This window comes from Drosophila ananassae, unplaced genomic scaffold, assembly GCF_017639315.1.
Source record: "Drosophila ananassae strain 14024-0371.13 unplaced genomic scaffold, ASM1763931v2 tig00000154, whole genome shotgun sequence".
NCBI lineage: Eukaryota > Metazoa > Arthropoda > Insecta > Diptera > Drosophilidae > Drosophila > Drosophila ananassae.
In genome coordinates, this window is record NW_025319132.1 from 106,432 (window position 1) to 116,193 (window position 9,762).

The 9,762-nt window shown below is 44.3% G+C and overlaps 1 pseudogene; it reads right to left on the bottom strand.

The window, feature by feature from the left end:
* Positions 1-1,321: 1,321 nt before the first annotated feature.
* On the bottom strand, positions 1,322-2,525 carry LOC26515489 (annotated as a pseudogene).
* Between the last annotated feature and the right edge of the window lie 7,237 nt (positions 2,526-9,762).

A 9,762-nucleotide genomic window follows, 5' to 3' on the forward strand; every position in this document is an offset into this window, starting at 1 on the left:
GAGACTAGTTTGCGTAGAAACGGACAGACGGACAGACGGACAGACGGACAGACGGACAGACGGACATGCTCATATCGACTCAGGAGGTGATCCTGATCAAGAATATATATACTTTATAGGGTCGGAGATGTCTCCTTCACTGCGTTGCACACTTTTGACCAAAATTATAATACCCTCTGCAAGGGTATAAAAAAAGGTCTGTCATAGATCATAGAAAAAGGTCATAGATCCTGTAGTAGCCATCTCGAGAACTCAAGCCCAACAGTGAAACCAAACAGGAACACATCAGTCAAGTCAAGAGAGATCCTGATCCAAGCGCTAGAGCGTACGCACAGCGTATCACCTTGAAGTAAAGGAGACGCGTCGCCAAAACCTCTGGTCTGCCACAGATCCTGCGGAGCGCAGGCACGCAGGTGTTTGGTGGCGAGTGGCGAACGCAACCGGGGGTGAGTCTTGTAGGGTAGGCAGGCCCTTCGAGCCCTGATCCGGCCACCAGACACCAAGAAGCGTACCCTGCACTTCGTATGCCTGGGAAGTGAGCCTACTGGTCTGGGAGGTGAGCCTATTGGTCTGCTAACACGGATTAGGTGCCGACCATTGCGAGAGAGCATTCCCAGTGAGCCAAGGATATCGAATATCCACGGCGCCCACGGAAGAGAAGCAGCGACAACCAGGAACTGGAGCAGCAGCAGGAGCAGCGGCAAATACCAGCAGCAGGAGCAGCGCCAACGAGAGGAGCAGCGACGACGACAGGAGCAGCAACGGATGGAGCACATGAGTTCAAACGGAGGGAACGAACCGTAAGCCGAACCGGCGCCAGATACCAAGACCAAACGTCCTGCTGGGCGCAACCTTGGGGGGGTGTGTATTGGCACCAACCCGGAACGGTGATCGGCTGAGCCGTTCGATACACCTGACGCCCAAGCTACGTGATTGCTTTCGAGTCTAGAAGTAACGCAGGTTCAAGATGGGGAGAAGGAATTGGATGTACGCGCTTGGAGGAGTTAAGCGTTAAATAGGAGTTAAGCGAAGTGTGCAGAGAGCTCGGTCTCCCTGCAGAAGGAACTGTAGATAAAATTGTTGATTTAAAACTCAGTGTCGCTGCACGCGTTACAATGTTCGGTAGTTCTTTCGTAACTCTTAAATCGGGGATTTCATAAACCACGTGATGTTTAACAACGGCGAGCCAACTTGCACATATGTATATTCTCACATAAATATAGATTTTATATATTATTATTGGTGACTTTTGTGTATTTGCGAATGGCATATCATTTGGTAAAATAAACATTTTGTTTATTTTTTTTGAATTTATAAAATATCCCTAATATTGAGACCTCAACTTAAGCACAAATATATAACGAAAAGCAAGTAAGTTCATTTGACTGAATGACTTAACTGACATTTATAACTAGAAGGGAACCGGAAATAGGCCAACAGAACGCAAAATAGATAGATCATAGGTATTTGAGTAACGCGTAAGTTGAAGAGCGCCTTCACTGGGGGAAGGTTTAAATACCGATGAGATTACGCATAACAATATTCGTCGTATTCATATTCCGGCTAAAGCTAAACCCGGTTGTAAACTGTAAACAATATTTGGAAATAGAGCGGCTGCACTTAGACGCGTGACTCGCCAATTATAGTCAGAATGTACATGAAGATGTTGATGATGTCCAGGTATAATTTGAGGGCCGCGAAGATGTACTCCTCGGGGCGGATCGAATGTGCTCGCCGCCCATCATCAGCTGGGTGTCGTAGATGAGGTACACGGAGAAGAGCAGCGCTCCAATCGAAGCATACACCAGTGTAATATTCTTTCCCTTAATGAATATAGCGACGATGCCAAAGATGAGGAACATCACCAACTAGAGTACCTCCCATCATGGTGAAGTCGTACTTGGTCTGCCAGGAGAAAAGTTATGCCAACAGCTAAGAGGACATCTTGGGGAGCATAGCGAGAGGCAGAGACTCCCATCAAGAACGGAATAAAAAGTTTGTCGGGAAAGGCATGTTGTGCCTAGCAAATTGGTTGGTGCCATCGTGAAAAACGAACAAGGCTACCGCTCCAAAAGTAATTAGGAGTTGACCCATCAAAATGAGATTCACCTTTCGAATGAGACCGCGTCGAATGCTGTGGTCGTTGAATGAGAAGTTTTTGGGCTGACTCTCGGGGTCATCGTAGGCTCCATAGCCACTGGCTGACGGTGGTGGCTGGATGAAGCCCGGCTGGGGGGCATAGCCGCCCGGCGGAGGCCCCTGCCCATAGGGTTGGCCGTACGTGCCCTGTGGATACGGCTGTGTGCCTCCCTGGGCGTAGGGCGGATATCCTTGAGGCGGGCCCTGCGGTGGATAGCCTCCATAGTCGCCTTGAGGATAACCCCCTCCGTAGTTGTACCGTAATTAGGGTCTTGCATTGTTTCTGCACCGGGTTTAGTAGAAATTTACCTCTAAAGTTCGTAGGATTTATCTAAACAAACAAATTGGTTTTGTTTTTTCTGGATTAATCTCCGAAAGTGAATGTAGAGATGATAACATGAGGACGCTTGTTGCAAAGTGGGTCGATAAAGGATGACGTAGTGATGGCGGTCACGCGTGAATTTGAGGAAAAGTACACGCCGAGACAAAGAGCGGTGAGTGAGTCGGAGAAGCTCATTCAAAGTCTGGCAGTACCAGAAACGAACAGCATGGAGCCGCAATTGCGGAAGCAAGTCCCGGTGCAGATGGACTACTCAAAAGTGGGAAATCCAGGAGTGGCCATTCCGATTCGCAGTTCTGACGCAGGACACTGATGAGGGCGAGCGATTGGTCACTTACGCCAGTCGAACGCTGATAGGCGGAGAAAAAAATTACTCGGCGACTTAGAAAGAGTGCCTAGCCATAATATGGGCAGTTCGGCAGATGAGACCATACTGAATAATATAGAGAGCCCACTGGGAAGGATCGCGCGATGGGTCTTCGAGTTTCAACAGTATGATTATATTATCAGCTACAGAAAAGATCAGCAGAATGTAGTTGCAGATGCACTTTTCCGCCAGCCGATAATAGTAAAGTTGAGGAGTTCCATAGCAAGCGAAGACGTGGAATGCGTATGGATAAGTTCACTGAAAAGGAAAATACGGGTTAACCCACAAAAATGTCCAGATTACATAGAAGAGGCAGGCCTAGTTTACCGACATGTTCCACATAGAGCCGGAAGCGAAGAAGTAGCGTCATGGAAGCTGTGGATTTTATCAACCATACATCGCACCATACACGCCGCAATAAAACCCTAGAGAAAGGGGAAACATGGCAATGGTCAAGACAATGATGGCCCAGTTTGCAGGCAAAGATCAAAGAACATGGGACGAGCACTTGCCAGAGTTAATGCTGGCAGTGATCTCAAGTGTGTCCGACTCCACGGGATACTCGCCTTCGTAACCCAATGCCGAGAGCCAAGAAAGCTAATATGATAAGGATGGAAGCATCACAAGCCACTCCCTCAGAGAATGCAGCGAAGCTACAAGAAGTGTTCGAGCTGGTGCGAAGGAACATGGAGCGCGCGGAGGAGGCGGGAATGGAGCCTGAAAATTGTCGTGACAGTGTGGGCAAAGGAGCACCATTTGTCCAAAGCGGCCCAAGGTTCCGCGGCGAAGTTAGCGCCAAAGTACGACGGGCCGTATACGGTGGTGAACTTTATATCGCCAGAGATTGCTCTCCTACGTCACTCTGGCACAAAGAAGGAAAAGAGGGCCCACCTGAGTGAGCTAAAAGCCCAAGCAAAGGAGTCGGCGCCACAGGTATAAACAATAATTAATAATCATAAACAAAACAAGAAAGGAAAGCTAACTTCGAGCGGAGCCGAAGTTGATATACCCTTGCATTTGAGTCGCAGTTCGCTAGGTGGCGCCACGCATCTTTTATTATTAGATATATAGCGGATCGTATATAGTCGGCCAAAGAGGAATCTGTACCAAGTCCCAACCCTCTAACTTAAAAAACACCGAAGTTATGGCATTTCCGATTAATCAGTTATATGGCAGCTACAGGATATAGTCGACCGATCCCGGCCGTTCTGACTTATATACTACCTGCAAGGAAAAAAAGGATGTGTGCAAAGTTTCAACTCGATAGCTCCAAAACTGAGAGACTAGTTTGCGTAGAAACCGACAGACAGACAGACAGACGGACAGACGGACAGACAGACAGACGGACATGCTCATATCGACTCTGGAGGTGTCCCTGATCAAGAATATATATACTTTATAGGAGAGACATCTCCGACATCTTTGGTGTTTTTTAAGAATGTCTGAAGGAGACATTCACTGCGTTGCACACTTTTGACCAAAATTATAATACCCTCTGCAAGGGTATAAAAAGAATGGAAAGCTAACTTCGGGCGGAGCCGAAGTTGATATACCCTTGCATTTAAGGTTGATCCATTTCCGATCGTTCAGTTATATGGCGGCTGTAGAATATAGTCGGCCGATCCCGGCCGTTCCGACTTATGTACTGCCTGCAAAGGAAAGAAGGATGTGTGCAAAGTTTCAACTCGATAGCTTTAAAACTGAGAGACTAGTTTGCGTAGAAACAGACAGACAGACGGACAGATGGACATGCTCATATCGACTCAGGAAGTGATCCTGATCAAGAATATATATATCGGAGATGTCTCCTTCACTGCGTTGCACACTTTTGACCAAAATTATAATACCCTCTGCAAGGGTATAAAAACACGAACGTTATGGCATTTCCGATCACCCAGTTATATGGCAGCTATAGGATATAGTCGACCGATTTCGGCCGTTCCCACCTATTTAATGCCTGCAAAAAAAAGAAGGATGCTCTAAAACAGAGAGACTTGTTTGACAGACGGACGTGCTCATATCGACTCAGGAGGTGATCCTGATCAAGAATATATATACTTCATAGGGTCGGAGATGTCTCCTTCAATGCGTTGCACACTTTTGATCAAAATCAATATACCCTCTTACAGTTGTGCCGCTTGCGATCGTTCAGTTATATGGCGGCTATTGGATTTGGTTGGCCGATCCCTATGAAATTTGGCAAATAAGATTCTATTGCCCAAAATGGAGTCTGTACCAAGTCCCATCTTTCTAACTTATAAAACAGCAAAGTTATGCCAATTCCGATCGTTCTATGACCGCTATAAGATATAGTCGGCCGATCCTTATTAAATTTTGTAAATAAAATATTTTGGTCAAATATAAAAATATAACATGTGTGGAAAGTCCCAACCCTCTAACTTGAAAAAAACCAACGTTATGGCATTTACGATCAATCAGTTATATGGTAGCTATAGGATATAGTCGACCGATCCCGGCCGTTCCGACTTATATACTACCTACAAGGAAAATAAGAATGTGTGCAAAGTTTAAAATCTATACCTCTAAAACTGAGAGACTATGTAGTTTGCGAAGAAACCAACAGTCAGACGGACAGACAAACGGACAGACTCTATAGAGTCGGAAATGTCTTCTGCTGGCGGACGAACCAGCACGTCTGGTTCCGGGCGGGCCAGCGCGAATTGTAACCAAGTCTTCTAGAGAAGCTGGAAGAGTTGAGTGAAAGACCCCCCTGGGTAAGTCTGACATTCAAGAGGGAATGTTTCCTTTGAGGATTTAGGTTTTCTTTGAAGGACCCCCGTGGGTAAGTCCGACAGTCTCAAGTGCGGCAATTAAAAGGAGCGTGTTAGTAAATAAATGTCTTGTCTTCTGTCATTTCCATAAATAAGATTAAAGAAAGTCTTCTACGATAAGAGGGGAGGTAAAGATTTGCATGCCAATTAAGTCCCCTAAGAGTGAAAGTCAGGATTTTTGAAAAGATTCTATGTGATCTTGGTGTACTCCGTATTGAGGACTCCAGACACACGATCCAAACTCAAAAATCGGACGGACCAATAACGTTTTAGTTATGTACGGGTCATAAAATTCTTTTGTACATCACCAGGCGGACTAGATCGTTAAAGAGACATTAATTTACATTTACAAGCTTTACAAGCTTTACAAACATTACAAGCTTTAGGTTATTTGCTAAACACCAATTTTGAAATTTATCTAAATCGGATTGAAGTATAGACTGGGCGCTAGTGAATTTATACTGAAGGCATAGCTTAACGTCATCAGCGTACATATAGGTAACATCTTTAAAGAAGACACATTGGGTTCTCTCAGATAAGTAGCTCGAAATCCAGATAAGAAGATCAGGAGAAGATTATTGGTCCGTAAATGATGTCTGTTTGTAAGCCATTCCGGAACCCATCCGTGATAAAAGATGTTAGGTCCAATAAGTTGGTAGTGGTGGAGCGGCCCTTTATGAAGCCATGCTAGCACGGAGCTAACACATAGGTGTTGCAAATGTGGAGTGATACGATTTAATGAAAGATTCCTTCCACATAAGGAGAAAGATCAAAGATTCCAGCGATAGATTAAAGAGTTTCAGTTAGCGCCTCAGGCGCTATATGAGGAAGGCCACTGGAGCACATCGGGACCGAGTCTATTAGTGAAGCTGGAAGAGTTGAGTGAAAGACCCCCGTGGGTAATTCCGACAGTCTCAAGTACGGGAATTAAAGGGAGTGCGTCTGTGATTCGATCTGTGATCCGGCGGCTGTACGCGATTCATCGAACAAGGATAAATCGAGTTGGGTTGATTTATTCCCGGACATGACAGGAATCCTGGTGTCGGAGTAATAGTGACGGATCGGTCTGGCATATGCCTTAGCGATTCCTGACCGTTACGACCAGGTGTGATCCTGTAAAGCGAGGGGTGACCAGCTCGGGAACTCAAGCTCGCCTATAAAACCAAACGGATCAGGTGCCCTATACTAACTTATGCAGTGGAACCGACTCATCTCAATCTGGCTTATTAAGCCATAGTTCTTGCAACAGGATCTTTCCTTGAGCCATAATTGGGGTCAACTAGCTTTGATGTCACCGATATAATGTTCCGCTTAGTCGCCCTTTGATATTTAAATCATGGCTTAAATCAAATAAAAATCATTTAAATCATTTCATCTTACACGTAGTTTGGACTTCGTATTTTGAGGCCGTAAGACACACTGGTGGGTTATTACGTAGTGTGAAGTAGCAAGAACATAATTGCTAGTAGGTGGCATATGACCGAGGGATTCGTATTCTTCCATAAATTCCAAATACATTTTCTTTAAGTTCGGATCTCGAGATATCTCGAGAGAAGTCTCGAGCAACAGAAAACGACGGTTGGCTTTCTCGAATGAGTAGCCCAAAACGCATGGATCCAACATAAATGGAAGTCTGATTTCAAATCGACCTGAAAGCAGTATTCTATTAGTTTTTCGATAATGTTCCTCACACAAATCCTGTTATGGCGACAAAATCTTTTTAGAAGATGGAACTTCTTTCAACGACCAGAATTTTTCCAAAAGTCTATTGATTCTAATATTTTTTCTTGGCAATTCAGGCTAGAGGCGGGTTGTTGAGCAGTTGAGGAATTTGCCATATGTTTTTCCGATATTATCTATCCAAGGAGCGTTTTTTGTAGTATGGGACGGACCTTGCTTTATTTGACCAACGGATAAAAGTTCGAAAAATGACTCAGCTCCATTTCCGCTATACTACCCATATATATATCCACTATAACTCAATGGCTCAATTTACCCAGAATACTTCAAACGTTTTGGTAGCAGCAAGAAAATACGCTGCGAGCTACGTAAATCAGTTTTTGGAGCTGAATCGGCATAGTTGGGATTTAGAGGGTCTTTGGTTAAAATTCCTCAGGCCAAGCTGTCGGATCAAGTTCTTTTTCAAAGTAGGATTCAGGAATTACAATTTTAAACTTAAAGACCGCTAATTCATTAGGAGCTACCTTTAGATGGTTCAAGAGGTGACTCCTGACATCATCCACAGTGGCATGCGGCATAAGGCGGATAGCTTTTCGAGGTGCAACAGCTCTAAGCGAAAGCCCAGAGGATCTTAATTTAGGCACCACACCAGTGAGAGGCCTAGGAGCCGGTGCCACAGGAACCTGCAGGTTTTCCAACGATGGAGGATCCATGACAATAGGACCATGACTCCTTGACGATTCCATTGGCTGACTTGGTGAATGGATAACATCCACAGGAACAACATTAGGCGATGAAGTATTAGGCGTTAAAAATGTATCCGAATGAATCCGCCATGATTGACCGCCATCGGGTTGTTGTTCGGAATGTTTCTCCTTGGAGATTCACTTAATAATATGAGACCAAGAAATTGGGTCTCAAGTGTAATTAGGGGCAGAAAATTGATTACGGACGTCTAGAAAGCCGTTTCTCGACTGCTTCCTAAAGGTCCGCATCTCAGACTCAAACTCTCTACAGGCAATACAAGACCATGTCAGACCAATATTCTTTGTGATATGATCGCTTATCCGTCCATTGTGCCCAACAGCACATTTAATATGTGAGCATATGTGAGTTATTGCAAAGCCAACAGGACAGATACCAGTCACTAGTGATGGATCCTCCAAACTTGCATTTCTGAGCAGTGCAAGTTAGACTCATTATTGTCTGGAATTTGTCCACTGTAGTGGGAACGAGAAGAGTTCAATTAGAAACTCTATGGTGGAGAGGCACATTCGGATCAGGCACGTCGAAGAGAAGACGTAACAAAAGAGATACGCCGTGACGAATAACCGCTTCAGAGTAACAATGATGTAACGGGATTACACAACCGGAGAATAGAACTCAGGAAGGGAATATATATATGCATATTCGAAGAGCGCGGCAGAAATAATATTGAAGAATAACATTGTTTTTAAGAAGTGCATGGTTCAATGAACTATGTAGGTCAAATATGCTCCGACAATGTTACGCAAAAAGAGGAAACTCGTATCAAAGATTTAGACAATCAGATGAGAGCAGATAAGAGCAATCGCCAAAACACGTCGGAATACGGAAAAGTCAGACTAAAGACTTTATAAAAATATGGGTCTGCTAATGGCAAGTTCTTTGGTCAATCTGGTCAGTGATTGCCTGAAATTGAATTTAAAATCCAAAAGACGAACGGAAACTCAATAATATGGTATGTATCTTTTTCTTTACTTGTGAATTGGATTGGTCAATTCCAAGCAAGTTGATGCACGATTCCTCCCTACGGATCTGTATGCGTTGAGCAAGATCTTCAGTAATGAAGTTCATTTGTGACCCTGAGTCAAGCAATGCTCGGTCTAATATGTGCTCGATATTTTTGTTCGAACACTTACGATCGATGTCGCTAACAAAACCATTTCTAGAGACGACGCATTCAAAGCATGTGAAGTAGAAGGGCCATCATTCGTTAACGATGGAGAGGATTTTATGTTTGTGGTGGTAACGCAAAGATATTTTCAGTTTATGGTTTATCTTGCACAAATTTGACATCTAGTCGATTTGCACTTCGCACCTTTTCGCAGACAATTTAAACAGAGAGAGGCCTAACAAACTCAAACCTTGCATAACAGCAAGTTGATCGAACGGACTGCACTAGGAGAAAAAATGGTCTAGAGCGTTACAATAACTCCAAGCTGGTTGGTTTTGGCAGAAGAGCAAGCCAACAAACTATTAAGTTTCTTGCTAAGCTCAACAACGACGCAGACGGCTGGGAAATTTTCGGAAGGCCGAACAATTGACTTATTTGCTTCGCAAAGATGAGACTACGTTATCAAAGGATCTTTTTAGACTAGCGATAGCTTTGTTGTTGGCACCTATTGCCAAGACCTACTACCCTAATCATGATGCATCAGCATGTCACAATATACAAGCATCAG